At 43.8% G+C, this 6,360-nt stretch overlaps 1 non-coding gene across 1 annotated transcript; it reads left to right on the top strand.

Annotated features, from left to right (window-relative positions):
- Nucleotides 1–4,589: 4,589 nt before the first annotated feature.
- Nucleotides 4,590–4,696, top strand: LOC122490751. Its single transcript, XR_006299260.1, has one exon. It is a non-coding gene; the product is annotated as a U6 spliceosomal RNA (small nuclear RNA).
- The last annotated feature ends 1,664 nt before the right edge of the window (nt 4,697–6,360 follow it).

Here is a 6,360-nt window from a genome sequence, read left to right as displayed (position 1 = left end):
TTGCCTTTTTAATCTTTGGAAGCTAAGACTCCACTTCTGCACTCAGGATTAGCAACAGTGAAATTTATGCAAATTGGCATAGGAACAAATCAAGGATCCGTTTGCATAGACGAGTATTTGTGTCCTTCTCCGTATGTTCTCTTTGCTACCTCCACTTTACAGATCAAATAACTAGAAAATAATCAGCATATCTCTACTTCCCAGGGCTGATTTATGTCTCGCATAAGTAATGAGGACATCACCTAATTAAATATCAAGTCTTTATTTGTACTTAGTATGTCTCAGCCTGGGTTCCTGTTCATAGCTCTTAGCCCTCCCTATATGCATCCTTGAGGACTAACACTTTCCAAGCTTGTTCACCTCACTGAGGCCTCTCATAACCTCCAGTGACTCCCCAGCCTGTCCTCATAGCACACTTGTTCTTTTCACTATTACAGTTCTTGCCCCCCCCCTTCTATTTTCACATCTTGTCTGTCATACCTCTGTTCTCCCCAGCAGACTGTGAAGACCTGGCAGGGAGGGACCACTTTGTCATTGGAAGCCTTGTTTCCAACGTGGGCCCAGCAGATCCCCTGGCACAGGTGCATGGGTGGAGCAGTTACTGAATGAAGAAATAGGAGGACCGTGGAGCCCTTCCTCTACACTTTGCTTGGCTTCCTCTGTGAAGATTATTACTAGTCATGGGAGATTCCTATTGTATCTGAAGCAGGGGAAATCCAGAACCTCTGCAGAACGTTTGTCTTGTTCAATTCCTCCAGCAAATCCCAGTGGGAACCAGTGATACAGGAGCCTGACTGTTCCCTGGTGTCCAGCGCTAACACTGGAGACACAGGCATGAAGACCACCAAACAAAATCAGCACCATTATGTGGCTGACATGAAGGCGGTGGCCTTTTAAGTTCCCTGTGTAAACTCAGGACATACAGGCTCCAAGGCTGGGCAAGGGATCTCCAGCTTCTGTGCTTCCCATTACTCTTCCCATCCCCAGTGTATACTTTTGACTCATGAGGCATCTTCCTGTCAGCCAGCAAAATGACACCCTGTTTCCAAATGAAGAGCCCGGGGGCCCAACATGCACTGGTATTGGCCTTGCACTCTAGACTCAGTGTCCTGTGCTCTGACATGTCCTTCCCTTTCCCGAGTCCTCACCACTTCAAGTCCCCCAGCCTCTCTAGGCTCTAAATGGCTCCCAGTGAGTATCAAGCACTTCCCTAGTATCCCAGAGCACAGTGAGTCATCCATGGAGAACCCAGGCCAATTGACACTTCATGACTCTATGGAACTCTCGAGAAATCCACTGCTAACACAACACTATACGGGAGAACACTGAAGCCTTATCTTCTGTAGCTATTGTCTAAACTAAGGGGAGTTAGTTCATCATATTTCCAGCTGCCCACACAGTTGGGCTGTAGGACCCTAGGCCTTTCCTCTGGAGGCTGGGCCAAGGATGGCCCTGGGTCGAGCAGAGACCTAGGAACATCAAGAATTCATTGTCTATCTTTAGAACTTTGTACATGCAGATCCAGGGGGAAGATGGCAGCGTAGGATGCTGAGCTCACTGCGTCTTGCTGATTACTCAGATTCCAACTACATCTGCCTAAATAACCCAGAAAACTGCCAGAAGACTAGCAGAATCGATTCTCTGGAGCCAAGCACAGATGCAGAGGCCCACGGAAGAGGCTAGGAAGGGCGGAGAGGCGGTGCTCCTTACACGGACTGGCGGGAGGGAGCCAAGGCAGAAAGGCAGCCCGCCGGCCAAGCAGAGGCCCTGAGTCTGGCTTGCAAAAGCAGAGGGGTCAGACGGAGTGTGTTCTGACAGCAAGCGGGACTTATCTGGAAGTTTATATAAGTTAACAACAGCTCTGCTCAGAGAGCGGAAAGGCTGGAGGACAACGGGAGGGAGAGTTGCTGAGCCCCGGGATTAGAGAGCTCAGCTTGACGGGAACAAAGACGCTCGCCAGGACCACTTCCCTCGCCCATCCCCGAGCCAAAATCTCAAAGGGAAGCAGTTCCTGCCAGGGAACTTGCTCCCTCCACGAAAACACCCAACGCTGTGCTTCTGTGGATCCATCGCTCTGGCTGTGGGTCTGACTCCCTCCCGGTGCGGCAGGTCCCCTCCCGAAGCGGATCTCCGAAGGATAAATGAGCTGCCCCTCCCAACACTGTGCACCTTGCCGATCCACCCCAGCTAATACGCCAGATCCCCAGCACCACAAGCCTGGCAATGTGCAAGTAGCCCAGATGGGCCACAACAACCAGTGAATCCCGTCCCTAAGAGAGGGGAAGAGAAGGTACACACCAGTCTGTGGCCCCAGCGGTGGGATGGGGGCAGATATCAGGTCTAACTGCGGCCTTGCCCACCAACGCAAGTTATTCAAGACAGCACAGGGGAAGTGCCCTGCAGTTCCACACCACTCCAGGAACTATCCAAAATGACCAAACGGAAGAATTCCCCTCAAAAGAATCTCCAGGAAATAAGAGCTAAGGAACTGATCAAAAAGGATTTAAAAGAGTATAACAGAAAGTGAATTTAGAATGTTACTCGAAACTAATCGCTGGGCTTGGAAACAGTATAAAGGACAGCAGAGAATCTATTGCTACAGAGATCAGGAAATAAGGAACAGTCAGGAGGAGCTAAAAATGCTATAAACGGGGTGAAAAATAAAAAGGAGACAACCACGGCTCGTACTGAAGAGGCAGAGGAGATAATAGGTGAACTGGAAGATAAAATTATGGAAAAAGAGGAAACAGAAGAAATGAGATAAAAAAAAATCCAGGAGTGTCAGAGGAAAATTAGAGAACTAAGTGATGCACTAAACAGAAAAAATCTAGGCATAATTGATTGGTACGCCAGAGGGGGAAGAGAGGGGGAAAGGTGCTGAAGGTGTACTTGAAGAAATCATAGCTAACTTCTCTGATCTGGGGAAGGAAAAAGGCATTGAAATCCAAGAGGCACAGAGAACTCCCTTCAGACGTAACTTGAATCGATCTGCACGACATATCATAGTGAAACTGGCGAAATACAAGGATAAAGAGAAAATGCTGAAAGAAGCCAGGGATAAACGTGCTGTAACATATAAAGGAGACCTATAAGATTCGTGATGGATCTCTCTACTGAAACTTGGCAGGCCAGAAAGGAATGGCAGGAAATCTTAAATGTGATGAACAGAAAAAATATGCAGCCGAGAATCCTTTGTCCAGCAAGTCTGTCATTTAGAATAGAAGGAGAGATAAAGGTCTTCCCAAACAAAAACTGAAGGAATTCGTCACCACTAAACCAGCCCTACAAGAGATCCTAACGGGGATCCTGTGCAATAGAGTACGAGACATTTCTACAAGCATGAAACCTACAGACATCACAATGACCCTAAACCCATAGCTTTCTATAATACAACGTAAATGGACTAAATGTGCTGACCAAAAGACATAAGCTATTAGAGTGGATAAAAAAACAAGTCCCATCTGTTTGCTGTCTACAAGAAACTCATTTTAGACCTGAGGACACCTTCAAATTGACCGTGAGGGGGTGGAGAACTATTTATCATGCCACTGGAAGTCAAAAGACAGCTGGAGTAGAGATACTTTAATGTAAAGGCTGTAACAAGAGAGGAAGAAGGGCATTATATCATAATTACAGGGTCTATCCATCAGGAAGAGCTAACAGTTATAAATGTCTATGCGCCGAATATGGGAGCCCCCAAATATATAAAACAACTATTCACACACATAAGCAACCTTTTTGATAAGAATGCGGTAATTGCAGGGGACTTTAACACTCCACTTACAGATATGGATAGACCATCTAGACACATGGTCAATAAGGAAACAAGGGCCCTGAATGATACATTGGATCAGATGGCTTTGACTGATATATATATATAGAACGCTGCATCCCAGAGCAACAGAATAGACTTTCTTCTCGAGTGCACATGGAACCTTCTCCAAGATAGATCACATACTGGGTCATCAAACAGCCCTTCATAAGTATACAAGAACTATGGTCATATAATTTCAGACCTCAATGCCATGCAGCTTGAAAACAACCACAGGAAAAAGTCTGGAAAACCTCCAAAAGCATGGAGGTTAAAGATCACCTTACTAAAGAATTAGTGGGTCAACCAGGCAGAGAAGATATTTTAAAAAATATGGAAACGAAAATGAAAGTACAACAATTCAAACGCTTTGGGATGGAGGAAAGGCAGTTCTGAGAGGAAAATACATTGCAATGCAGGCCCATCTCAAGAAACAAGAAAAATCCCAAATACAAATTCTAACAGCACACCTAAAGGAACAGAGGGGAACAGCAAAGACAGCCTAAACCCAGAAGACGAGATATGGCTTTCCAGGGGAGTCCTACCAGACGTTTAAAGCAGAGAAGATACCTATCCTTCTCAAGCTATTCCAAAAAATAGAAAGGGAAGGAAAACTTCCAGTCTCATTCTATGAAGCCAGCATTACTTTGATTCCTAAACGAGAGACCCATTTTAAAAAAGAGACCTACAGGTCAATATCTCTGATGAATATGGATGCAAAAATTCACAAGAAAATGCTAGCCAATTGATTTCAACAGCATATAAAAAGAATTATTCAGTGCTCGCTTCGGCAGCACATATACTAAAATTGGAATGATACAGAGAAAATTAGCATGGCCCCTGCGCAAAGATGACAGGCAAATTCGTGAAGTGTTCCATATTTTAAAAAATGAATAAATAAATCACTGGAATGAGAAAAAAATAATAAAAATAAAGAAAAAATAAATAAAAACTATAAGACATTAATCAAAGAAATTAAAGAATCCACAAAAAATGGAAAGATATTTTGTGTTAAAAAAAATTATTCACCATGATCAAGTGGGATTCATTCCTGGGATGCAGGGCTGGTTCAACATTCGCAAATCTGTCAACGTGATACATCCCACTAATAAAAGATAAGAACCATGTGATCCGGTCAATCGATGCAGAAAAGGCATTTGACAAAATTCAGCATCCTTTCTTAATAAAAACCCTCAAGAAAGGATAGAAGGGACACAAATATAATAAAAGCCATTTATGAAAACCCCAGCTAACATCACCCTCAATGGGGAAAAACTGAGAGGGTTTCCGTGAGATCAGGAACACGACAGGGATATCCACTCTCACTGCTGTAGTTTAACATAGTGTTGGAAGTTCTAGCATCAGCATTCAGACAACAAAAGGAAATCAAAGGCATCAAAATTGGCAAAGATGAAATCAGGCTTTGACTTTTTGCAGATGACATATTATACATGGAAAATCCGATAGACTCCACCAAAATTCTGCTAGAACTTATACATGAATTTAGCAAAGTTGCGGGATACAAAATCAATGTACAGAAATCAATTGTATTCTGAAAGACAATAAACTGATCCCATTCAGAATTGCACCAAGAAGCAAAAAATACCTGGGGATAAATCTAACCAAAGATGTACAAGAGCTGTATGCTGAAAACTATAGAAAGCTTATGAAGGAAATTGAAGAAAATATAATGAAATGGAAAAACATTCCATGCTCATGGATTGGAAGAACTGATGCTTAGGGGCACGTGAACTCCAATGTTTATAGCAGCACTCTCAACAATAGCCAAATTATGGAAAGAGCCTAAATGTCCATCAACTGATGAATGGATAAAGAAATTGTGGCTTATGGCAATGAGAAAGAATGAAATATGACCCTTTGTGGCAATGTGGATGGAACTGGAGAGTCATGCTGAGTGAAATAAGCCATACTGAGAAAGAGAGATACCCTATGTTTTCAGTCTTATGTGGATCCTGAGGAACTTAACAGAAACCCATGGGGGAGGGGAAAGAAAAAAAAAAAAAGGTCAGGGTGAGAGAGAGCCAAAGCATAAGAGACTCTTAAAAACTGAGAACAGGGGCGCCTGGGTGGCGTAGTTGGTTAAGCGTCCGACTTCAGCCAGGTCACGATCTCGCGGTCCGTGAGTTCGAGCCCCGCATCAGGCTCTGGGCTGATGGCTCAGAGCCTGGAGCCTGTTTCCGATTCTGTGTCTCCCTCTCTCTCTGCCCCTCCCCCGTTCATGCTCTGTCTCTCTCTTTCCCAAAAATAAATAAGCGTTGAAAAAAATTTAAAAAAAAAAAAACAACTGAGAACAAACTGAGGGTTGATGGGGGGTGGGAGGGAAGGGAGGGTGGGTGATGGATATTGCGGGGGGCATTTTTTTTGGGATGAGCACTGGGTGTTGTATGGAAACCAATTTGACAATAGATTTCATATATTGAAAAATATATATATAAGTAAAAGCAAAAAAAGGAAAGAACTCTGTGCATGCACCTTGATGAGATCATTCACCCCATTGTACCTTGAGAGCTTAGACAATAACTACAAAG

This window comes from Prionailurus bengalensis, chromosome B2, assembly GCF_016509475.1.
Source record: "Prionailurus bengalensis isolate Pbe53 chromosome B2, Fcat_Pben_1.1_paternal_pri, whole genome shotgun sequence".
NCBI classification, from domain to species: Eukaryota; Metazoa; Chordata; class Mammalia; order Carnivora; family Felidae; genus Prionailurus; species Prionailurus bengalensis.
This window is presented reverse-complemented; position numbering and strand designations above follow the sequence as displayed.